The sequence below is a fragment of the Manis javanica genome, chromosome 1 (genome assembly GCF_040802235.1).
Source record: "Manis javanica isolate MJ-LG chromosome 1, MJ_LKY, whole genome shotgun sequence".
Classification (NCBI taxonomy): Eukaryota; Metazoa; Chordata; class Mammalia; order Pholidota; family Manidae; genus Manis; species Manis javanica.
Genome location: NC_133156.1, coordinates 188,937,323 through 188,964,511, shown reverse-complemented (window position 1 = coordinate 188,964,511; position 27,189 = coordinate 188,937,323). Strand labels below are relative to the sequence as shown.

General features: G+C 39.4%; 1 protein-coding gene across 2 annotated transcripts in view; it reads right to left on the bottom strand.

Moving 5' to 3' along the window:
- PELI1 (pellino E3 ubiquitin protein ligase 1) overlaps positions 1 to 26,201 on the bottom strand; it is a 57,901-nt gene extending 31,700 nt beyond the window's left edge. The window contains exons 1-3 of one of the 2 annotated variants that reach the window (XM_073212572.1): positions 25,841 to 26,201; positions 13,592 to 13,683; positions 13,305 to 13,416 (exon numbers count right to left, since the gene is read on the bottom strand). The gene's annotated coding sequence lies outside the window, so the exon portion shown is untranslated. The remainder of the gene's footprint in view (positions 1 to 13,304; positions 13,417 to 13,591; positions 13,684 to 25,840) is intronic. The other variant, XM_073212562.1, reaches the window with a different exon arrangement.
- Between the last annotated feature and the right edge of the window lie 988 nt (positions 26,202 to 27,189).

Sequence of the window (27,189 nt, the reverse complement as noted above, 5' to 3'; positions counted from 1 at the left end):
AATAGAAGGAGCTATCTAAATAATTATACTGGAGAATGAAATATAAATATCATTTTCCACCTCATTTCAAATTTTTTTTGTTAAAAAAGGAGTAACCCTGCAATAGGCATCTGATTTTCCTTTTCAGTGAGAATTTACTTTTCATTTTCAGACTAAAATCATAGAATCAATTAAAGTAAAGTCTTGTTAATGTCTCTGACAATCCCTTACCACTTCCTCCTCTCCGGAAGACCTGAGTGTCTAAGAAAGACCACTGGATGTTATGGTTCTTCATGAATTTCTTGGTCCAAAAGCCCAGTCTTAAAGCATTAAAGAAGTGTTTACATGTTAATCATAAAGACACTGCCCTATATCACAAGAACTATCTATCAGTAAATTTGATTACTACAGTTAATAGGAAGATTAATAGTATTTGTTAAAGGAGCACCAAATTTAAAATTTTGATGCATTCTTAAATCTCAGGTGAAAATTCCTGGCACTTCCCATTTATATACTGCTTTAAAATAGTAATTTGGAAGTAAAATCACACAAATTCCAAATGAGCACTAAATTAGAAAACAACTATCCAACCAACCAAACTGGTCTTCCACAGTTAAGGGCTAACTCTTAAAACAGAAAAGGTACTATGAAGAGTTAAGGACATCTACTTTCTGCTGCCCAGCAAACATTCACCCTTCCTGTGGCATAATGGTATCTTCATTTCCTTCTGGGAAATACATACAGTGTATATGAATCTTGTGGAATTGACTACACCCTCACACTCGATGGCTGGGCCTATGGCTCAGTCCCAGGCAATCCGAGCTTCACATTCCTCTGGCTGCAAGGGAAGTGGGTCAGTCTAAGCCAATGAGATGCAGTGAGACTACTGCCGGGGCTTCTAGGAAAAAGATGGTCACTCTTTCCAGATACACATGGTGCTGTGAGGATTTAGGGGCTAAAGGGATTGAAGTTATCTTTCGTTTATGTAGGGCTGGAGAATAAAACTAATGCAGAGACAGCAATGCTAAGAAACATGCAGAAATTGAGCACTGACATTATTTGAATCCTGGAGGGGACCCTTTCTTGAAGCCACACATATTCTGGGCCAGTTTACAAAAACCAATAAATCTTTCCCCACTTAAGCCAGTTTGAGTGGAGTTTTCTGTCACAATAGAACTAGTCTTAACTGATAATAACAATTATTTTAAGTGTGTTTGTTTCCCCAGCAGTAAATACAGTATGTCATAGCATTCAGTCCCAAAACCGAGGTAAAATCAGACTCTTCCTCATAGATGACTCTCATTTTTCAAAATCTATTCTCCTCCTCAGGACCCCATCCCTGTGAAGTTTAAAGGCTACAAAAGACTTTATATCTTCTGCTGTTTTATTGCCTTAATACAAAGAAAAAAAATTTTTTTCCCACAAAGGAATAAGAATAAAAAACCAACAATGACAAAAAGAAATAACAAGTAAGGGGCAAGGGAGAAGGGAAGCAAATCATTTACAGAAACTGTAAATAATAACCAGATGTGTTTTTCACTCAAGGCCCAAATGAGAGTCAGAAACTAAAGCTTATAAAATTAAGCAGAATCAACTACATATAGAATCTAATACAGAAACATCAGAATACTATAATCAAAGTTCCTATTCAAAAAGCAGCTCATCAAATTAAAATTCAGAGGAAAACTTGGGAAACTGCAACATCTCAGACTTTTAAAAATAGGCAAATCACTATAGAATTTCAAAAGCTGTAAGTTACTCACACCCACAAAAATTATTGATTTTAAACACACTATGTGAATATGACAAGCTATTAAGCCCCCAAGTCATTCTGAAATGTTTAGCAAAAGATGATTTAACAGAGTGGTAAAGCACAACAACTAAAGTCACTTCAGATTAATATATAATTTGTACTTTCACTTTCCAGGGATTTTGGTGACTTAACTACTAACAAGAAAAGAAGAATAAAACAAGGAATAAAATGGAATTAATATGTACATCCTTGTGCTCCTCAGATCATCCTGAACTGAGCATTTACCTGCATATTTTACATCTACATTTAAACATCAGGTGTGAGCACTGGAATTAATAACAATGCTCTTACGATTACAACAAGACCATTAAGATGAAGAGGATGAGATAAAATTACTTACTGGTTTAAATGAAGTAAAACAGTGGTTAAGGGGGTTCTGGACTCAGACTGTCTATACTGACCCTGGCATTGTCATTTAATAGCTGTGGAACTTGCACCAACTTCAATGAGACCATTTCCTCACTTGTAAACCTACGACAATAATAATAATAGTAACATCTATGCAGTGCTTGCCATAAGTGCCAGGCATTTTTCAAAGAGCTTTACACATTAATTCTTTAACTCCTAATAATGTTCTTAGAAGATAAATGATAATATCATCTGTTTTATAGATGAGGAAACTAAGGCCCAGATGAGTAAATTACCCAAACTCATAGAGTGGTAGAGCAGGCATCTGGGATGGGAACCTGAGAAGTCTTGGTTAAGAGTCTATACTTAGGAACAGCATAGTCATTTACCTTTCAACAATATAGTATTACCTACCTCAAAGGGTTGTTATGAGAATCAGTGTTTAGCACACAGTGGTAGCTCAATAAAAGTTTACTGTTAGAGTTCTTCTGATAGTCAATTTCTATTTACTTGAATATTTATACTGTCAATGATTTAAAAATGATTACTTTAGTACAGAAACTATTTCCTGAGAGATTTTTGGGGGAGGGAGCCAATGCTGGAAATTAATTTTTATGAAGGGTAATAAATCACTCTTCAAAAACTTCTGTAGTCTGGTGCTCTTGCAGCTCCCATCAGTCTGACCTTCAGAGCACGGGCATTTGAGGTGCCTCTGAGATATCCATGGGAGAATTAGAAATAACTATGAATACAGGTCTGGAGCTTGGGCTGGAAAGATAACCTGGAAATCTTCAATATACAGATGAAATAACCTAGGGAAAGAATACAGAGCAAGAGAAAAGAGCCTAGGTCTAAGCCTTGAGGAAGTAAAAAATTTAGGAATGTGAAGGAGCCACAGCAGATTCTCTCCTGAAAGAGAAAAAAGCAGCATCCACATGTATGGTACACAGTGTCCTGGAAGTGAAGAAGAATGTTTCAAAAAGGAGGAAGTAGGGAGGGAGCCAAGATGGCGGCGTGAGTAGAGCAGTGGAAATCTCCTCCCAAAAACACATAGAGCTATGAAAATATAACAAAGAAAAATCTTCCTAAAATAGAGACCACAGGACACGGGACAACATCCAGACCACATCCACACCTGCAAGAACCCAGTGCCTTGTGAAGGGGGTAAGATACAAGCCCCAGCCCGGCGGGACCCGAGCGCCCCTCCCCCCGGCTCCCGGCGGGTGGAGAGAAACTGGAGCAGTTTTTTTTTTTTGGAGAGCGCTTTTTGGAAGCCTTAGAGGGACGGGCCCCCGTTGCTGGGGAGGCAGGGTGGCGGGACCGGTGAGGAGGTGCCTGGGAACGGCGCCGGAGGACAAAGAATATCCCGCGTTTCTCCCTGCGAGACCTGGGGGCGGGTGCCTGAGACCAGTGCCTGAGGACGGAGGAGGTCGCGCGTTTTTCCCCTTTTTTTTTTTTTCTCTTTTTGGCAAGCGCTTTTTGGAAGCCTTGAAGGGACGGGGACCCCAGTGCTAGGGAGGCACGGTGGCGGGACTGGTGATCGGGTGGCTGGGACCGGCGCCTGAGGACAAAGAATATCCCCCGTTTTTCCCTGCGGGACCGGTGGGCGGGTGCCTGAGACCGGCACTTGAGGACAGAGGAAATCGCGCGTTTTTCCCCTTTTTTTTTTCTCTTTTCTGCGAGTGCTTTTTGGAAGCCTAAAAGGGACAGGGACCCCGGTGCTAGGGAGGCAGGGCGGCGGGACTGGTGAGCGGGTGCCTGGGACCGGCACCTGAGGACAAAGAATATCCCGCATTTTTCCCTGTGGGACCGGTGGGTGGGTGCCTGAGACCAGCACCTGAGGACGGAAGAAATCGCGCGTTTTTCCCCTTTTTTTTTCTCTCTTTTTGCCAAGTGCTTTTTGGAAGCCTTGAAGGGACAGGGACCCCGGTGCTAGGGAGGCAGGGCGGCAGGACTGGTGAGCGGGTGCGTGGGACCAGTGCCTGAGGACCAAGAATATTGAGCGTTCCTTCCCTGCGGGACCGGTGGGTGGGTGCTTTTTGGAAGCCTTGAAAGGACAGGGACCCTGGTGCTAGGGAGACAGGGCAGCAGGACCAGTGCGCGGGTGCCTGGGACCGGCACCTGAGGAAAAAAAAAAAAAAAATCGCGTGTTTTTTCTTTTTTTTTTCCTTTCTGTTCCCTCTCTCATTGTTGCTGTTGTTGTTTTGGTTTGGAGAGTGCTTTTTGGAAATCTTAAAGGGGCAGGACAGGTCACTTAGACCAGAAGCAGGGAATCTGGGGATCTCTGGGCACTCTAACCCCCTGGGCAGCAGGGAGCACAGAGGCCCCTTACGGAGATAAATAGTCTCCTGGCTGCTCCCCCTCTAACGGGGCTCCACCATTTTGGAGGAACAGCCCCAGCCAGGCCAAGCCCACAGCAACAGTGGAGATAAACCCCAAAGCAACTGGGCAGGAAGCAGAAGCCCTGTCTGCGCACAGCTGCCCAGCACAAGCCACTAGAGGTCGCTATTCTCCCAGGAAAAGGCTACAAACCAACAAGAAGGGAAGCTCTTCCAGCGGTCACTTGTACCAGCTCTGCAGACTATCTCTATCACCATGAAAAGGCAAAACTACAGGCAGACAAAGATCACAGAGACAACACCTGAGAAGGAGACAGACCTAACTAGTCCTCCTGAAAAAGAATTCAAAATAAAAATCATGAACATGCTGACAGAGATGCAGAAAAAAATGCAAGAGCAATGGGATGAGATGCAGAGAAAAATGCAAGAGCAGTGGGATGAGATGCAGAGAAAAATGCAAGAGCAGTGGGATGAAGTCCGGAAGGAGATCACAGATGTCAGGAAAGAGATCACAGAAGTGAAACAATCCCTGGAAGGATTTATAAGCAGAATGGATAAGATGCAAGAGGCCATTGAAGGAATAGAAGCCAGAGAACAGGAACGTATAGAAGCTGACATAGAGAGAGATAAAAGGATCTCCAGGAATGAAACAACACTAAGAGAAATATGTGACCAATACAAAAGGAAAAACATTCGTATTATAGGGATACCAGAAGAGGAAGAAAGAGGAAAAGGGATAGAAAGTGTCTTTGAAGAAATAATTGCTGAAAACTTCCCCAAACTGGGGGAGGAAATAATCGAACAGACCATGGAATTATACAGAACCCCCAACAGAAAGGATCCAAGGAGGACAACACCAAGACACATAATAATTAAAATGGCAAGGATCAAGGACAAGGAAAGAGTTTTAAAGGCAGCTAGAGAGAAAAAGGTCACCTATAAAGGAAAACCAATCAGGCTAACATCAGACTTCTCAACAGAAACCCTACAGGCCAGAAGAGAATGGCATGATATACTTAATGCAATGAAACAGAAGGGCCTTGAACCAAGGATACTGTATCCAGCACGACTATCATTTAAATATGATGGTGGGATCAAACAATTCCCAGATAAGCAAAAGCTGAGGGAATTTGCTTCCCACAAACCACCTCTACAGGGCATCCTACAGGGACTGCTCTAGATGGGAGCACCCCTAAAAAGAGCACAGAACAAAACACACAACATATGAAGAAGGGAGGAGGAGGAATAAGAAGGGAGAGAAGAAAAGACTCTCCAGACAGTGTATACAACAGCTCAATAAGCGAGCTAAGTTAGGCAGTAAGATACTAAAGAAGCTAACCTTGAACCTTTGGTAACCACGAATCTAAAGCCTGCAATGGCAATAAGTACATATCTTTCAATAGTCACCCTAAATGTAAATGGACTTAATGCACCAATCAAAAGACATAGAGTAATAGAATGGATAAAAAAGCAAGACCCATCTATATGCTGCTTACAAGAAACTCACCTTAAACCCAAAGATAAGCATAGACTAAAAGTCAAGGGATGGAAAAACATATTTCAGGCAAACAACAGTGAGAAGAAAGCAGGGGTTGCAGTACTAATATCAGACAAAATAGACTTCAAAACAAAGAAAGTAACAAGAGATAAAGAAGGCCACTACATAATGATAAAGGGCTTAGTCCAACAAGAGGATATAACCATTCTAAATATATATGCACCCAATACAGGAGCACCAGCATATGTGAAGCAAATACTAACAGAACTAAAGAGGGAAATAGACTGCAATGCATTCATTGTAGGAGACTTCAACACACCACTCACCCCAAAGGATAGATCCACCGGGCAGAAAATAAGTAAAGACACACAGGCACTGAACAACACACTAGAACAGATGGACCTAATAGACATCTATAGAACTTTACATCCAAAAGCAACAGGATATACATTCTTCTCAAGTGCACATGGAACATTCTCCAGAATAGACCACATACTAGCTCACAAAAAGAGCCTCAGTAAATTCCACAATATTGAAATTCTACCAACCAATTTTTCAGACCACAAAGGTATGAAAGTAGAAATAAATTCTACAAAGAAAACAAAAAGGCTCACAAACACATGGAGGCTTAACAACATGCTACTAAATAATCAATGGATCAATGAACAAATCAAAATAGAGATCAAGGAATATATAGAAACAAATGACAACAACAACACTAAGCCCCAACTTCTGTGGGATGCAGCGAAAGCAGTCTTAAGAGGAAAGTATATAGCAATCCAGGCACACTTGAAGAAGGAAGAACAATCCCAAATGAATAGTCTAACATCACAATTATTAAAACTGGAAAAAGAAGAACAAATGAGGCCTAAAGTCAGCAGAAGGAGGGACATAATAAAGATCAGAGAAGAAATAAACAAAATTGAGAAGAATAAAACAATAGCAAAAATCAACGAAACCAAGAGCTGGTTCTTTGAGAAAATAAACAAAATAGATAAGCCTCTAGCCCAACTTATTAAGAGAAAAAGAGAGTCAACACAAATCAACATAATCAGAAATGAGAATGGAAAAATCACGACAGACTCCACAGAAATACAAAGAATTATTAAAGACTACTATGAAAACCTATATGCCAACAAGCTGGAAAACCTAGAAGAAATGGACAACTTCCTAGAAAAATACAACCTCCCAAGACTGACCAAGGAAGAAACACAAAAGTTAAACAAACCAATTACAAGCAAAGAAATTGAAACAGTAATCAAAAAACTACCCAAGAACAAAACCCCGGGGCCGGACGGATTTACCTCGGAATTTTATCAGACACACAGAGAAGACATAATACCCATTCTCCTTAAAGTGTTCCACAAAATAGAAGAAGAGGGAATACTCCCAAACTCATTCTATGAAGCCAACATCACCCTAATACCAAAACCAGGCAAAGACCCCACCAAAAAAGAAAATTACAGACCAATATCCCTGATGAACGTAGATGCAAAAATACTCAATAAAATATTAGCAAACAGAATTCAACAGTATATCAAAAGGATCATACACCATGACCAAGTGGGGTTCATCCCAGGGATGCAAGGATGGTACAACATTCGAAAATCCATCAACATCATCCACCACATCAACAAAAAGAAAGACAAAAACCACATGATCATCTCCATAGATGCTGAAAAAGCATTTGACAAAATTCAACATCCATTCATGATAAAAACTCTCAGCAAAATGGGAATAGAGGGCAAGTACCTCAACATAATAAAGGCCATATATGATAAACCCACAGCCAGCATTATACTGAACAGCGAGAAGCTGAAAGCATTTCCACTGAGATCGGGAACCAGACAGGGATGCCCACTCTCCCCACTGTTATTTAACATAGTACTGGAGGTCCTAGCCACGGCAATCAGACAAAACAAAGAAATACAAGGAATCCAGATTGGTAAAGAAGAAGTTAAACTGTCACTATTTGCAGATGATATGATACTGTACATAAAAAACCCTAAAGACTCCACTCCAAAACTACTAGAACTGATATCGGAATACAGCAAAGTTGCAGGATACAAAATCAACACACAGAAATCTGTAGCTTTCCTATACACTAACAACGAATCAATAGAAAGAGAAATCAGGAAAACAATTCCATTCACCATTGCATCAAAAAGAATAAAATACCTAGGAATAAACCTAACCAAGGAAGTGAAAGACTTATACTCTGAAAACTACAAGTCACTCTTAAGAGAAATTAAAGGGGACACTAATAAATGGAAACTCATCCCATGCTCATGGCTAGGAAGAATTAATATCGTCAAAATGGCCATCCTGCCGAAAGCAATATACAAATTTGATGCAATCCCTCTCAAATTACCAGCAACATTCTTCAATGAATTGGAACAAATAATTCAAAAATTCATATGGAAACACCAAAGACCCCGAATAGCCAAAGCAATCCTGAAAAAGAAGAATAAAGTAGGGGGGATCTCACTCCCCAACTTCAAGCTCTACTACAAAGCCATAGTAATCAAGACAATTTGGTACTGGCACAAGAACAGAGCCACAGACCAGTGGAACAGATTAGAGACCCCAGAAATTAACCCAAACATATATGGTCAATTAATATTTGATAAAGGAGCCATGGACATACAATGGCAAAATGACAGTCTCTTCAACAGATGGTGCTGGCAAAACTGGACAGCTACATGTAGGAGAATGAAACTGGACCATTGTCTAACCCCATATACAAAGGTAAACTCAAAATGGATCAAAGACCTGAATGTAAGTCACGAAACCATTAAACTCTTGGAAAAAAACATAGGCAAAAACCTCTTAGACATAAACATGAGTGATCTCTTCTTGAACATATCTCCCCGGGCAAGGAAAACAACAGCAAAAATGAGCAAGTGGGACTACATTAAGCTGAAAAGCTTCTGTACAGCGAAAGACACCATCAATAGAACAAAAAGGAACCCTACAGTATGGGAGAATATATTTGAAAATGACAGATCTGATAAAGGCTTGACGTCCAGAATATATAAAGAGCTCACACGCCTCAACAAACAAAAAACAAATAACCCAATTAAAAAATGGGCAGAGGAACTGAACAGAAAGTTCTCCAAAAAAGAAATACAGATGGCCAAGAGACACATGAAAAGATGCTCCACATCGCTAATTATCAGAGAAATGCAAATTAAAACTACAATGAGGTATCACCTCACACCAGTAAGGATAGCTGCCATCCAAAAGACAAACAACAACAAATGTTGGCGAGGCTGTGGAGAAAGGGGAACCCTCCTACACTGCTGGTGGGAATGTAAATTAGTTCAACCATTGTGGAAAGCAGTATGGAGGTGCATCAAAATGCTCAAAACAGACCTACCATTTGACCCAGGAATTCCACTCCTAGGAATTTACCCTAAGAACGCAGCAATCAAGTTTGAGAAAGACAGATGCACTCCTATGTTTATCGCAGCACTATTTACAATAGCCAAGAATTGGAAGCAACCTAAATGTCCATCTGTAGATGAATGGATAAAGAAGATGTGGTACATATACACAATGGAATACTACTCAGCCATAAGAAGTGGAAAAATCCAACCATTTGCAGCAACATGGATGGAGCTGGAGAGTATTATGCTCAGTGAAATAAGCCAAGCGGAGAAAGAGAAATACCAAATGATTTCACTCATCTGAGGAGTATAGGAACAAAGGAAAAACTGAAGGAACAAAACAGCAGCAGAATTACAGAACCCAAAAATGGACTAACAGGTACCAAAGGGAAAGGAACTGGGGAGGATGGGTGGGCAGGGAGGGATAAGGGGGGGGAAGAAGAAGGGGGGTATTAAGATTAGCATGCATGGGGGGGAGGGAGAAAGGGGAGGGTGGGCTGCACAACACAGAGAGGACAAGTAGTGACTCTACAACATTTTGCTAAGCTGATGGACAGTAACCGTAATGTGGTTGTTAGGGGGGACCTGATATAGGGGAGAGCATAGTAAACATAGTATTCTTCAGGTAAGTGTAGATTAAAAATTTAAAAAAAAAAAAAAAAAAAAGAAAGAAAGAAAGAAAAGGGGGATTACTCCTTAACAGGATAAAACTATTGGTAAATCAAAGATCAACGCATGCTTTAAATATCCTTAATGTTGATCACTTAAAGGGTGTCAGATGATCAGCTATGGAGGTACTCTTTTCTGATAATATTCCTTTCTCTTAATTAAAAAAAAAAAAAAAAAGCAGTTACTGTGTGCTGACCTCCAATGAGTTCTGCACAGTGGTATAGAGGGCATGTCAAAGTGTGGGCAAAGGGTCTGTTTGTCTCTACGCAGAAGATCAAGGCCTAGCTTGGATACCCAGAAAATGAACTAAGATACGATATGAGGAGGAGCTTCCGGCATCAGCACTCTCTGGAGGACTCGTGCCGGGGGATGATCATCAAAAAGCCTCCACAGGGATCCGGACGATGCTGCGGTTGTGGCTGCATCCAGCCCACCGTCTCCTGGACTCGCCATAAGAAGGAGGAGGGAGATGTCTAGGCTGGCATGTGCATACAGTGAGACAACGAATTTGACTGGATCTGTACTGTTGGAACTCAACCAGGAGTTGGGAGGGGTGCAAGTTGTAGCACCCCAAAATCTCATGACTATAGACTATCTATGGTTAAAAGAACATATGGGATGTGAACAGATCCCAGAAATGGGCTGCTTTAATTTGTCTGATGGTTCAAGTACAGTTGGAAAATATCCATCATATCATAGATAAATTTTCACAAATGCCTAGGGTGCCTAAATGGTTTTCTTGGCTTCACTGGAGATGGCTGGTAATTATAGATTTGCTTTGTTTATGTCACCGTATTCCTATTATGTCAATATGTGTGTGCAAATTAGTTAGTAGTTTAAAACCTATACATACTTAAGGTACTATACAAGAAGATATGTCAAAGAAATAATCAATCCTCCCAAGTTTCCTTCATATGCTACATCTATAGCTTTTCTTCTTCCTTCCTAATTACAAACTTTAAATAGAATTCGTGCCTCATATCGAATTTACCGAGTATCATAATTCCTCCAGGTGGTAAAGATACCTCGAGACAAGTGCTGGGCATAGAAGCCACAGGGCATAAATCTGCAAAGAAGTAAAAAGCTAACCTTTGCAAACAATATGGCTTCTCTCTCACTTACCAACTTTACATTTCCCTGTATGGCCCCGGAAGATGACTGGTTAGCCAGAGACGGGTAAGATTCCTCAAGGGAGGAACAACCTAAGACAGGCACAGTCGCAGGGGGGCCATCAGGTGAGAATTTGGGGGTCAACAGAGGTGAGGCTCAGAACCTCACCCCCCCTGCTTTGAGAGAAATCTTCTGCATCCGTGGATGTCTTGCTGCCCTTGTCTAGCCTGGATTAATACTTAGTCCATAGGCACACACCTGATCATCTGATCATCTACATTTGCCTTCTTACAGCACTAAACTATGTTTTCTACCTTTATCTTGCATCTACCTACCACTTCAGCATTTTATTAAAAATAAAAATAATAATAATAATAGGAGAAATGTGGGATCAACATATAAATCAAGTACAAAAATCAAATGAATATTCATATTTGACCTGATGGTTTATAGGTCATATTGCATGATCAAAACCGAAAGTTTCTGTGATGAATGCCCTTGTACTGTTCACCATGTAAGAATTTATTCACTCTGTAAGAATTCGTTCACCATGTAAGAACTTGTTCGTTATGCTTCAGAAGATTGGAGACTGACGAGAATTAGGCTTGAGATGGATTAATGATTGTACATTGAGCATTGACCCCCCTATACTGAATTTTATTGTTGTTAACAACCATTTGATCAATAAATATGAGAGATGCCCTCTAAAAAAAAAAAAAAAAAAAAAAAAAAAGGTAAACAAACAGGAATCTCACCAAAATGGTTATACAGAAGACAAGCACATGAAGAGGTGTTCAACATTGCTAGCCATTAGGGAAATGCAAATTAAGACCACAAAGAGATGTTACTACATTCCTATCAGATAGTTACTGTGAAAAGTAGTGACAACACCAAATGCTAGTAGAGATGAGAGAAACTGAATCATGTTCCTGGTAGGAATATAAAATGGGGAAGTCACTTTGTAAAATAATTTCTCCATTTCTTAAAAGGTGAAACACATATTTACTGTGACTCAGAAATTGCACTGTTAGGCGTTTACATCAGATAAATAGAAATTTATGTTTACACAAAATCCTATACACAAATGTTCATACGTGCTTTATTTCTAACAGCTAAAACCTTGTTTTTCCTCAAGGGTTTCCTTCTAATAAGAATTTTATGATTCAGAACAAGGTATAACCTTACATTAATTACATTATAATGTCATGTTTCAAAATGATTTATCTGATACTATCATTATTGGGTAAGACAGAAAAAGTGCAGGGTGATAAGCAGTTAGATCAACTCTGTAGGCTTTTGAAATTGATGCTCCTTAAAGAAAAGAGAAAGTGTCTGCAGAATAAAATCCAGCCTCCTTACCATGGCACATGCTGCCCTGCCTTATCTTGCTTCCTCCTCCGTGGCCAGCCTCATCAGCCTCACCTTGTGTCCTACTCCCCCGCACTCAGAGTGGCCGTCTTTCTATTACTGTAACACGCAGGCGAACCATGCCTACCTCAGCACGTGATAATTCTCGCTGCCTGGAACATTTTATGACTGACTTCTTCTCAACCTTTATACTTGGGCTCCTCCAAGAGGCCCTCTCTGAGCACACAGTGTAAAGTGGTCCTCCAACCTGGCTTCCCAGTTACCCCTAGCTCATTCCTGTTACTCTCTTTGGCTCTTTCATTGTATTTATCACAGTCTGAAATGACTTTGCTGTTTCCCTCACTGGAATGTAAACTCCATGAGGGCCATGTACAATGCCTGACATATACAGTGCTCAATTTTAATCAAACTAATAGATGTACACATTGATGCCTTCTCTACTGGGCAAACTTGTTACCATTTCTAAATGTAGTAACCACATTGTTTTTTCATGTGAAACCTTCATAAGAGTGTATATCAATAATACCTTAATAAAAAATTTAAAAAAAAAAAAAAAAAAAAAAAAAGGAGGAAGTAGCCAGCAATTTCAAATGCTGCTGAGGGGTCAGGCAAAATGAATACTGAAAAAGTATCACTGCATTTAACAACATGGAGATAAGTCATTTCCACAGCTACTTCAAAGGAATAATGGGATTTAATGTGAGCATACTTATGTATCTTTTTATCCATAATAGCAAGCAAGCTATTGTTGAGATATGTTAATAGTCATACTGGCTTTCCCTTCTTCCTACCTCCAGCCCTCATAAGGTGCATTCGCCCAGAATTCTGTGGATAAGGTATTCCACAGTGAGGCCATGGTTCAATGGAATTTTCCTGATTGCAAGGTAAGCACAGTATTGGGCACTGTGGAGACAAAGAAAAACAAGATTCAATTCCTGTTCTTGAGAAACTTACATGAAATGATTTAATGTCAATATAACATGTTGAAAATAGTGTCTGGGCTCCATGGAAGCCAAGAACACTAACCCAGTTTAGGGGGTGGAGTTATGACTGCTATGTGAGAACAATATCCACTTACTCATTTTCTGAGCAGCAACTTTGTGCCCTGTGAGATCCTGGGAAGAGCTTAGATATTTGTACCCATGCAGCTCCTAGTTTGGTGAAATGTGTCTAAAAAGTTGAATGAGAAATTCTAGTATAATATGGTAAGTGCTGTAACAGGTATTAACCAAATGACAGTAAAAAGGCCAGAATTCTAACCTAAACATGGAGAAATTAGAGAAGATTCTATAGAATATTCAAGATGGGCTTTGAAGGATGTGAAGCCCTTAGCCAGAGATGTTTATTCCAGGCAAAGTGAATAACATTTGCAAAAGCAAACACACATCTCCAAACTGTTTTGAGAACAGTAAAAATTTCATTATGGCTTGAGTACAGTAATGAAGGTAACATGAGGGAGAAGTAAGAGAGAGAGGTTAGGGTCAACTATCGAAGGACTCTGTAAGCCATGACAGAATTTGGAACAGATCTTACAGGAAACAGGGAACCAGAGGGGACTGACATACTACATTTTTTTTTTCAGCTTCTCAAACCTGACTAACTCATAATTCTACCCCTGCTCCAACCTACCCTACCGCTATCTATTTCAGTAAATGGCAACACTATTAATCCAGTAATTGCTCATATGAGAAACCTAGAAGTTCTTAACAACTCTTTTTGCCTCATCCTCCATATCTTATCCATCAGCAGGTCCTATCGTTTCACTTCTAAAACATATTCACCTCTCCCACCTCTGGGTCTTCGCTCATGCTGTACCCTCAGCTTGGAACAATATTGTGTTGCCTAGCTGGCTCCTCCTCCTCATTCTTGAGATAGCAGTGTGTTAATTCCTTAGAAAGCTTTTTCTGGCCACCCAATGTAACACAGGTCTCATCCTGTTATTCTCTCTCATAGCACCTTGTTTTTTATTTACTTACACACATACTTGTGTATAGCATCTATTTCCCTCCATAGTCTGTGCTTTTCATTAGGAACTGTCTCACTTCGTTCTCTCACCATACACACAATGCCTGCACAGTGACTTCTACATAGGAGGTATTCAAGAAATACTGGTTAAAAAAATAAGATTTTTTTGGAAAATAGCTTTGAAAGCAGAATGCAAGATGTGTGAGAGAGAGGATATGACAAACATAAGGAAACTAGAACCAGTAAGACCAAATACAAACTGCCTGGGTGAAGAGGAAAAGGGCTTCTCTGAGACGGTGAAGTGAAGGTAGAGAAAAGTGGTACTTGAGAAACCAAGAAGAACCAACAGGTTCCTGGCTTGGGCATGTACAGAGTGAAACATTAACTCCCATTAGGCTTGAAGAAGGCAGAACAGATATGGAAAGAAAAACAAAGAGATCTTTTTGACTACAGTAAGTTTTAAGAATTTGGCTTAGTATGACTAGTAGGCAGTTGAAAATTTAAATGTGGCACACAGAAAGGAGGTCCTGGGCTGGGGACAGATAGTTCCTTTTCTTTTTTCTCCTCTACAAAACCAAATCAGGATGCAATTAAGAATAATAAAAATAACTTTCAATTTTGAGAACCTACTTCATGCCTGACAGTGCTTTGTATATTATTCCTGTTCCTTTCAACAACCCTACTAGGACGGTATTCAAAGCTTTACGAGGTCAAGTAAACTGAGACAACAGCTGATCAGTGGGGGAGGGGCCTGAATTCAGTTTTCTTGAAGTCAAAGCCTCTTTCTTTTATACTACCTTACCTTTAACTTGCATGACCACCTATGAAGTAGGTTCTGGAGAGGGAAAAACAGCAAAACTATGTAAGCTGTCAGAGAAAATAGGGAACGAGTCTAGGAATTTGATTTCAAAATGAGTACGTTTAATGAAATTTGATGTGAAAGAGCTGAAGAGAAAGAAGAGTTAAGATTTAAAGACCCAGCCAGAAGGGACCTCCTACCATCAAAGTACTTTTATAAAGGGTGGCCCATGGCACCCAGCAGTAGCACATATGAGTACTTGTTAAAAATGCAGAATCTCAAGGTTCACATAGACTTAACTGAATAAGAACATTCATCTTAATATGACCCCCAGATAATTCATATAATACACTTAATGTTTGGGAAGTAAGGGTCTAGTACCATTACAAAGATGAACACACAAATCAGATTAAAAACAGCTTGCAGAACTCAAACTCAGGCCTCCTGTCTCTCAATCTACTATTGGTTCTGCTTCATTATGTGCCCTCCAAACAGACACAGTATCACTAACCTGAGGTTTTTGCCAATTGAAACACTTAGGAGTTGAAATGAGTTCAAATCCAGTTATCACTGAGCATTTTGATTTGTTTCCACTCCATTTGGAATTTTAAGTGTCACCATGAAATTTTCTCCAAACATTTGTTTCTAACATTACAAGTCTTAGTCCTTTTGGCTGCTGTAACAGACACCACAGACTGGGTGGCTTACAAACAAGATATTTATTTCTCCCAGTTCTGGTGACTGGGAAGTCCAAGATCAAGGCACTGGCAGATTTGGTGCCTGGTAGCGGCCCACTTCTTGGTTCAGAGATGGACATTTTTTTGCTGCATCTTCATATGACAGAAGGAATGAGGGATCTCTTTGGGGTCTTTCGTAATGCCACTAATCTCATTCATGAGGGCTCTGCCCTCATGACCTAATCACCTCCCAAAAGCCCTATGTTCAAATACATACTGGTACTGGGGATTAGGTTTCAATATATGAATTTGGGTTGCAGAGAGACACAAACATTCAGTCTATAACATTATGTGAAACATGCTATCCCTGCCTACAAAAATTCTTAAATTCATCCAGTAAGTTTCAACCCTGAAAGCTCAACATGAAGAGAGTACAAACTCAGAAAAGAGAGATATTTTCTAAAGGCAAATCATTTAAAGTCATGGAATCATGGGACTAAAGACTTCATAAGGTTGAAATGACAGATTTCATCTAGAATGCCAACTACAGAGCCGCTGACAGTGCTGTACCAAAAAGGAGTGTGGAACCAGTCTAGTGTCAGCTATTAGCTATATCCCCCATGGGTGGATTCCAAAGAGGGCTATCATCACAGAGTTCCTGACCTTGTAATGACAAGTAAACTGAGGTACACAGAGGTTAAGTGAAATACATGAGGCACATACTGAATAAATGGACCAAAACTCTAGGTCTCTTGCCTTCTGATATAGTGGTATTATCCTGAATCATACTGCTTCTCCTGTATTATGTATACCAACATAATCCTTTTATAAAGTGTGGTCCATGGCACCCAGCAATAGCACTTCTGGGTACATGTATTCAAAAAAGAAATTCAGTATGAAATCCTTTTCATGTAATTGACCAAAAAAAAAAATCAAACTAATAAAAACTGGGAATAGCCAAGTTTCTCAGCATCTACAAGTCTTGTAATAAACACATATGTAAGTACATTCAATGATTTAAATGAAGCCCACAACCTCTATGTTCTATCACTGTGATCACTGAATGATCTCTGACTCAGATTGTTTTCTGACAATTTTACTTCATGGTGAGTTTTTTCCATGTAACAATTCTTCTTTACAGTTTAGCCATGATGACTCAAGGCACCTAGATGCTATGAAGGAGCTTTTAACTTAAGAAGTAGGAGGAGAATGAGGGGGCATATTGAATCATTAACAGCCTACTCAGTTCTGAAACCTAGCAAATCCTTTTTGGAAGCCATTTTAAAGATAGCTTCAGGAGGCAAATTCTGGCTAAAGCCTTAAAAAACTGGTCTTTAATAAGAGCTGAACTATAAGCAAGTAAATTGGCATGCCATTTCTAAAAAAGACACAACAAAGAAGCTTTAGCAAAATGTGATTTTCTTTTTTGTTGTTGACTAAGTGTCAGTGATGTTAAAAAAGGTCTGGTATTACTAAAGTCACAGATTTGCTCTGTGCCGAACAGATCAGACTCTACCTCATAATTCATTGCTCCTTTGGTGAACTGGTAGGACTAGTTCAGAGACAGAATCATCCCATTTTAAATGAAAATTACAACAAAGCGATTAATTTTAAAAGCTTTCAATTACATGAAGTCTGTCTAAAGAGCTGTGGTTTCTAATCAGAAGCAGCCAGCACTTTACAAAAGATACACATTTAACACATTTTCTCATGAATGATAAACTTAACTAGTTTTGTAATTTGGATGTTTTGGTCCTTTTGGTAAATTTAACGTATGGTAGTGAGAAACAATGAGAAGAAAAATCTGTTATGTTAACTGTAATCTAAAATTAAAGAAAATCAGCTTTTAGTGTTTCTAGGATACGCAGTTCACTGAATCTGGCATAAGCCCAGTGGAACATTAAGTCCTGTGGATAATATCTGCCAAGAACTAGGAATATAAGGTTCTGAAGAACCAACAAAGCACCTCCAATTGTTTTTACTTACTGTTAAAAACTAAAATTAAACTTAATTGTGCCTTGAAAGATTAAGCCAACTGATATGTTGAACACTACATACAATGAGCATCTACCATCTAGTAAAAAATCAGGGCCAATCACCTTATAATTCATTCCATGGAAGGAAGAAGAAATTACAAACTTCCTTACCACATTACTGATTTTATCCTTTCCTCTTAACTATCAAGGAACAGAAGTCCAGACACAGTTTTTCCCCAAGGCCATTTATGATTAATTATTATTACAGTAATGATGAAGTCTATGATTGTTTGACATTTTTGGAAAAGACAACATAAACCAAAAGCTGAAAAACAGCTTTTGAAATTCCAGTTATCTGTTAATTCTACTATCAAATTTTGCTAGTTTAGGTATAGGTTCTGGATGGATGCCAGATTAGTGTACAAGGCTTTCAAATCACTGAGCTTATTACTGTTTCCTACATTATTCTATAGGTCACAAAGTTACCTCTTGGTAGTCTGGCTGATGGACTACATCATCTCTCCACCAGAACACACACCAAAAAAAGGGCAAGATATACAGAAGCTAAGTAAGACACAAACAGGAAAAGTGTCATGCTTGCCACCTACATGTTACTTCTTTAAGGCCCATAATTCACTCCAAGTCCACCTTATAAGTATTAAAAACCGACAGACAAACGTGGAAAACACTGTGGAAGAGCAATGGGCAAAGGAAGAAAAATAGAGCCAGTGACAAAGTGAAGAAGAGATCAATGTTAGAGAGATAAAGTGAGACCTGCAGGGATGTGGGATAGAAGTATCTTGCAATGCACAAGCTGGTAAGAATAACCTGGAACCTGATGCTGCAAAAATCTATAGGGCGTAAGAAAGACTGAATTTTCAAATAATTCTTTATTATTATTAGTCATCATCATCATTATTATTAATTCTAAAATTAATTATATAGACTTTATCACAGTCATAATGTTTAAGTCAACATGAAATGTAAGAGGTCCCTTTTACAAAACAACTTTTTTCCTGTGAAACTGAAGCTGTAATATTATTCTTACTATTCTCAATTTATAAATTCGGATCTTAGCTCATTAGATCATGGACACTTAAGTAGAGCCAAGTTACAAGAATTATCCATGGTTATGTTTGCATTTTGTGAGAGCCAACGTTTTCTTCCTTTTTTTGCTCCTCCCCTCCCCGTCTTCCTCCTCCATCATAAGTTATTTATTTACTCCACAAAAATGGAAATGAAAAACAGATTCATAATCCTACCACCAAACCAACATACTGAAAGCTGTTTCGAAAATGAGCCACACATCAATATGGTCACCATCACAGAGCTTCAAAGACCTTTATGGAAAACTACTGCCACTTTTATTGTACAGATGAATCAAAGATAGCTTGTTAAAGACTTTCAGAGCTAATGGGAAACCCAAGAATTAAACAGGGGCTCTGTGTTCCATGCTAACAGATTAAAAAATAATCCAGCCTAACAGCTCAATCCTGGTAGTATGTGCAGTATATGAAGAAAGGTCTAGCTACCTCTATATATGCATATATATAAATATACACCAAAGGGACAAAACTGAGTGAATTCAAGAAATAGATTCCTAAGAATTTCCTGAGAAATATTTAAAGTAGGAAGCTATGTAAAGTATTCCTTACACAGTTACATACTTAGAGTCTTAGTGGTCTCTTTATGGCATTTATTATATAATAAAGGCTCACAAATTCTACTTAATCCCATCAAGGTCTACATATTAGTTAAAAATACAAAAGAAAACATTGTGCATAGTTAACTAGAAAAACAGTGGTTTTCTTTATTCAGTGTTCCCAGTAGAGTAAAAATCATTGAAATTGGTTTCTCAGGTTGGAAAACTTATTTCTATAAAAAATGAACTAGTATAACATCATTCAAAACTTGTCATCTTTACACGTATATTGTCCCATGAATAGACTTTTAAAATTCATATTTATGGAGTTTTGAGGGGGCTTTCAAACATTTGGAGGATGAGATTCAATTTTTCTAGAGTATTAATAATAAAGATTTAAAAGCTGTTCTTACTGGGAAATCAGCACATTCCTGAAACTACTAATCTAAGAACTGAAGCATGAATATTAGACTTGAGAGCCAGATCCATCTCCAACACTACAGGTGTGCTAGTCTTTTGGTTCTCCAAGTGTAGGCCAGAGCAACAAGAAAGTTGGACAAATTCATTACATTATATTACATGTCACCTCTTCAGTCTTGAATGCATGCCACAAATGACATTTATCTGCAATGACTGTTTTGCTGTACTTAAATATTTAGAAATGTCCATGGTCTTGTGTGTATATGTATGTTTTCATGTGTCAGACAGAACTTAAACATTCCAATGAGTACAGTCTCTTCCATATTAGTCACTCTCATATGATATATCCTTACTCCATATGATGCTACAATTGTCCAGAACATTATTAAAACTCTTTTTCAGTCTATGGGTGGATCTGGTTTTCAGAAATAGTACCTGACTTCTCAGAGTGGATCTGATATTGAGAAATAGCCTGAAGTTTTTTCTTATTTTCTTTCTGTCCAAAATTCTTTCTGAGTCATATCTGAGAAATTAAAGGAGCTGTCATGTGGCTAATACCCCACTTTTCTTTTAAAAAAGGAGCAAATAAAAAAGGACCTATTTTCATACGTGCCTCTTGAACAGGCTTAGAAGATCATTTTAAAAAGGTTCAGAAAGTATTTTTGAGTAATGCTAGCACTGTTGAAGTATGTAGTTCCAGGGTGACTAAAGCAGAAGACTTACTTTAGATAAGTTTATAAAATAAATATTCTTACTTTAAAGGAAGGATGGAAAACCAGGCCCCACCCAATCTGGTCTCCTCTCCCCTTCCCTTTATCCTGACTTTATCTCCTGCTACTCTCTCACTCACACCCCTCCATGTTGGTTTTCTTGTACTTTCTTACCTTGTAGTCAAACTTCTATCTCAGAGCCATTGTACTTGTTGTTCCCTCTGCCTGGCATGGTGGGCCCCAAGATTACCTGTAAAGCTTACTCCCCTACCTACTTTAGGTCTTTACTCAAATATCTAGTACCTTCTCAATGAGTCTTTTCTGCATTCTCCTTCTATACCATAGTCACATCCCACATAGTCCCTCTTCCCCCTTCTCCGCTTCATTTTCTTGTGTGTGTGTACATATAAAATTGTTCATGATGGAAATTTTCAAACATACACAAAAATGGAGAAAATATGAAAATCTCATTTATCCATCATTTACTTTCAACAATTTTCTATATATGGTCCATCTTGTTTCATCTATGCTCCTCTCCCCTCCAAGTTATTTTAAAGCAAAAATCCAGAGATCGTATTTTAATTCATAAATACATTATATCTCTAAAAGGTAAGGACTCTTGTTTAAAAGCCTAAAAATATTAACAATTCTTTTAAATCAAATACCCAATTGATGTCCAAATTTCTCCAATTTTTCATAAACACCTTTTTACACTTAGTTTGCTCAAGGCAGGATCTAAGTCTACTTAAGGTACACACATTGCATGTGGTGAATATGCCTTTTAAGTCTCTCCAAATCTTACAATTCTCCCTCCCTTTCTTATGTCTTGCTATTTATGTCTTGAAGAAACCAGGCCATTTGTCCTTAAGATATAAAATATTTTACTTATTCTTTACTTATTATTGGAATGTAAACACCATAAGGCAGAGATTTAATCTGTGTGATATCAGCTTCTAGACCACTGCCAGACACATAAAAGGCATTCAATAAATACTTACTGAATACATATACTTGGCATTGACACCAAAAGTCCATTGCCCATCCAAAAGCAGAAATTGCTAATCATAGCACTCTTTCTTGCTGAGTCTGAACTAGGACTCCCAGTTTTCTAAACCTAACACTCTAAGCAGCCACCATCAAGCTAGCAGATACGGTACCCAAGGTGAAACTATTCGCAATCCCTGCTCTACCCCCTTCAATTAAGTGCACTTCTATCTCCAAAACAGACTCAATGCACCTTGTATGCTGAAATATACCTGACATTTAGGATAATAAATTACTGACTGTATTTCCTGTCAAGTATGTATAAACATTTCTTAGTTTATTTTATACAATTTAGGGGAGAAAGCAAACTGCAGGCAAAAAATAATAGAAAAAGAAACTGCTGAAGATGATGGGAAATGGGGGCACTACATATTTTTAGAATTAACAACAGCCCAAGAGGTTCATTATAAAATAAAAATCAGCAATAAATTATGCAGAAAGGAAGTAAATTACATGTGTATTGAATTAAAACTTAAACCTATGTGAATAGTCAAGATTAACCGGGAGAGAGTACAATATTAATGATTACTGGCAACAGCAACATATTTTATTTTTCAGTAAAAATATTTAAAAGTATTGTAGGGGTGATTCTATGCATAACTCTATCTGAAATGGAGTTTATTGGGGCAAAAGAAAAACCCTAAAACATCTTGTACAACATTCTGAAAAAATAATCAGGTCCTCTTAGACTCATTTACAACTCACTTCTCTTAAATTACCTGATGAAGCTCTTTTCCTGTAAGTTTATATCTGAAGGAAGATATGGTAATTGATAAGTTTCAATCAGATGTACGTTTCAATCACTTATTTTTATTTAAAAAAATCAGAAATTCCCTAACATTCACTCAAGAAATTTTGTGCTTTCTCTTTATTATTTATAAATTCATTCAGCAACAAAAACAAAATTATGTAGGACCTACTAAATATAAAATGTTACACAATTATTTTCAACTGTTGGAAAAATTATAAATGGTCTTTCAAGATAACATTTTAAAAAGCTAGTGGTAGAACCTGAAATTATATCTAGTTCTTTCAGCGACCAGTATTTCTTGTTTTGAGGTTCCCACACGTTTGTCTGGGGAAAACTTTCTCTGGCAGAGTTCAAACTTAACGAAAAACAACAATAAACCTCCACTACCACATGTGTGAAAAAAATCTGCAACAATCCAAATCCCTATTTACTTTTCCTGTGTGATATATTTAGAGGGAATCTGGAAAAGATGGCTAGAAATCTATAAACTGAAACTGCTAAGTGGAATTCACTGTTTATAGACTCTAGCAACAATTTTGTCCTTTATATAATGTTGCCAGGAATCTTTAATATTGTACTCCATAAACATCTTCATCAGATATGCTTCATTCTGCTGACTTTCTTCCTTCTTTCCACTGGCTCTTTATTTTATTCTCCTCAATTAAAAGACATAAATGTAACTTTGGAATAATCTGGTTTTTCCAAAGAAACTCTTTAGAACAATGTCCTGCCATCATATACTTGTCATTATGAAATTTTAATATATATAGTTAATATGTGTAATAAAATAATCCATATAAGCCTTTCTGTTCCAATAAATACCATGCGCCATGATAAGATGTACATATGTGATAATGTTAGCAAGACAGCTTTCAATTCTAAGCCTTATAGGCTACAGAAGCTTCTGTCTGAAAATAGCTGTTCACAAAGTAGGACTATTATAGTATTATAGTCCTTATCATCTGACCTACAAGATAACCACAGTAAAGTATATTCTAAAATGAGAGAACTCTTAATGAACAAGTGACATTTTGACAATCTAAAAAGAAGCTGAAACAAAGTCAAATGGAAACACACTTAGGTTTTCCCTTGAAATTTGTCTCAGTAGCATTCAACAGTACTAAACTCAATTTCCTGCCAATATTGTTCAGTAATTTCCTTTAAGAGGTCCCAAAGAAATTAGGTGCAGTGGCAGCTTTCCCTAGTCAACACAACGTGAGCTTTTGGACTCTAGTGCTTGAGAAAAGGCACTGTTAGCAGCTTCCTTAAAATACAAATCTCTTTGTAAATGCTACAGAAAAAAGTTCAACGTAACCAAGTGAAAGGTCACTTTTGCGATAATTTTAGGGAGAGCACCTATTTCCCCCTCAACCACCAAAATCTGCCACTAAGGTACCATTTCTAGCTCCCCTTTTTCAAGTCAATAAACGCTACTATAATTACATTTGAGAACTTCTGTGACACTAATAAAAATCTGGGTGACAGTTTTTTCTTTAGAAGTCGTATATTTATTATATGAAGCATTACAACCACTTCACTACATGAAGTTTTCTTTATTTAACTGTTAGATTTTCCAACTGTTTTAAACTCAAGATGGCTTCTTTTCACACGCTACAGAAGGGGGACAGGTTAGAAGACTGGTGGAAAAATATCAGCAAGAAATAGCTCACTTTCCTCTTCTGATGGGAACCATCAGAGTCTAAAATCTAAAATCTACACAGTACAAAATTAGGTTCAAGAGAACTTAGGATAAGTGAAAATACTAGAGTTCTGATCATTATTCACCTCAAGAAATAACTAGTAGAAATGATGCTTGATTTAAATTTTTGGTACCTTCCAATTTGGTTCAACTACCAAAATAAATACACTTGTCCTGGGAGTTAAGTATCTTCTTCCAGAAAAGATTGTTGGTGTGACTAAACAACAAAAGAAATCTCTACGATTACTTTCACAATAAGAACAATGTTTTGAAAGATGTGAATCTGATCACTGGGAAAACACTTTCTGTTAAAGAAAACATAAGCTGAAACAGAAGACCTGAAGAAACTGAACCTCCACAATTCAAAATTTTAATTCTCACTAGTATGCAAATTTAAAAAACTTTATCTTTCTCCTCAATTATAAAACACATATTCAATATCGCAAAGACCAAGCCAGTTCTGAAACAAAAGACTAGATGCTTATGAAAACAAAGTAACGTTTTGCAGAGCAAGCAAAGTACACAGCCTCTGAACCAAAACAAATAGATGACCTTTTCATACATTTAGAGCTTCAACGAGCATCTTATGGATTAAGTGCTCAAGTATTTGCTGATATACTGAAGACCAAACGATGAGAGAAGGTTGCTGGTTCTGTGAAAACCAAGACATATTTCCTTGCGTGTAGTGATTAAAATCTGTTGAATCTACACTTAAATCTACCCCCACCCCTATCACTTGCCTCGTAAGAGACCTGCATGTATAAAAGTAGATGGGTGAGGTGAGTTCATGACTTACTGTATTTTTCCCACTTGGCGCATTTTTCAAGAGTTCTTAAAGGTTTTAAGACTCAAACACTATCTAAGAAGAACTATTGTCTGAACTCCCCAACAATTACCCAGACTTCTTTTAGAGTTAAGTTAACCTGTAAGTAAAATAAGCATCTAACTTTTCCACGGGGCACTGGTGAACGAGTTCTTACTCATAAATGCTTCAGATCCTCAGATACTAGGTGCGGTGGAAGATCAGGCATAAACATCAATTAGAGAGCTCTTTCGTACCTCAGTTTACCCACTCACGGAAACAGGCGTATTAACTTGTTTCATTGGGGCCCCCGAGGTGTAATTAATTAGTGTTTTTAAATGCTCTTGCGATCCAGAGATGAAAGGAAATGCGAGAGACGCGCTGAGATGATGACAATAATCGTTTAACAATAAAAAGAATGACTAACTTGGAAGTCTGCGTTATGTAAGGTAAGAGAACGAAGTTACCAGATTCGCACAAACAAAAGCCCACCTCCCCCTTTGTTTCTCTTTCATTTCTCTCTTCCGCCTCGCCCCCGCGGAGCTCCCCGCCGGCTGCAGGCGGGGGGTCGCGGGGCGCGGGGCTCGGACTTGGCCGCGGCGCGCCCGGCTCCCCGGCGAGGGGGGAGGGCGCGCCGGGCTGGCTTCTCACAAAGGCGCTTCCTCCTGCGAGGGCGCGGGGTGCAGGCGCCGTAAACTCCCCGCTCGGCCGCCTACGGCGCGGGGGCGCGCAGGCGGGCGGGGAGACCGGCCGGCCGCGCGGGAAGCCGCCGAGGAAGTTGCGCACCCGCCTTGCCCGCACCCCCGGCGAACCCTCCGGCAGCGCGCCGCGGCTCCACTCACCGGACGATTGCTGGCGGCCAGAATCCCAGCACGGCCCCGAGAGCGGCAGCGACGCGGTGGAGTGTGCGTGCGCGGGGAGAGCGAACAGACAGCCCACGTTCCGCCGCCGCCTGCCTCGCCAGCCGGCCAAGTCCGGCGAGGGGGAATGTTGGCCGCGGAGCCGAGCGCCGAGGAACCGTGGGCGGAAAAAGGGGCGCAGGGCCCGCTTTGTGGTGCGCTTCCGGGGGCTCGAGGCAGATCCGACCGCGCGGCAGGCTAGTGCTGCTGGTGGAGGAGGAGGAGGAGGAGGAGGAGGAGGAGGCGGCGGCGGCGGCGCCCCCCGACGGTCCCTCCGCCTCACACCGCCTCTGGGTCACTGACACACACTTGGAGGGAGGGGAGGGGACTAACAGGGGGCGTGGCCAGAGGGAGGGGGCAGGGCAGGGCCACGGCGGGAGGCGGCCTCGAGGCGCCGAGTTGTCTCTTGGGAGTTGTAGTTCTGTGACGGAAGAAAAAGGATACAGCGTTGTTGAAGACGCTTCCTGCTCGTTCTGCACTGCGCATGCTCAGAATGAGAGGCGAGGCTCACACTGTTACTATGGTCACAGACCCACTGAGGAAGAGAACGTGTTCAGAGCTGCGGTTGACTGAACAAGGCTCTCCTTGTTTTATGGTGCCTAGGGATCCCGCCCCTAGCTAGTCCTTCCTACTTCTCTCCACCTCCCATATTTAGCCTCACCACCTACAAGTGCCCAGTAAAATCTGACTTCCTCCCGATAGTTCGGTCTTCCCTACTGCTTAATTTTCTTCCACAAATCCTGAATCACTAATAGCCGTTTCCCTCCCTTCCCTCAAAAGAATCCTCTTTGCCTTATATCCAGGTTTGTTTGTTTTTTTAACCTGACACTTGTAGAAATGTAGTTGCTTCCAGTGACTTAATAATTAGGTTATAAAACTACTAGGAATATTTCCGCTATCAGAATCTCAGTTACATTTCTTAACTCAGTCACATCTAAGGTCAACAAAGGTAAAAGTTCAGGACTCAGATCGCTATCTTTTACTTGATCAGTATAAAATAACTGGATTTATTTATTTTAAGGCCTACAGTTTTTAAAAAGTACAAACTTAATAGGGTATAAATGAAAAGATAAGTGGAAAATTGAAAATTGTTTACTGTGCTTAATATATTGGCAAGCTTATATGTAGCAATAAGTCTGAACCGAGGTCTGAGCATGCTGTTGGGCTGGTCAGCTAAGTCTACACCCACACGGGACACCCAGGTGTGACTAGGTTGTGAAGGACTATGGTGAAAGACGGCATGTTACTAGGTCTCGAGAGGACTAAAGGCAACCCTTCTCATCTGTTCTGTT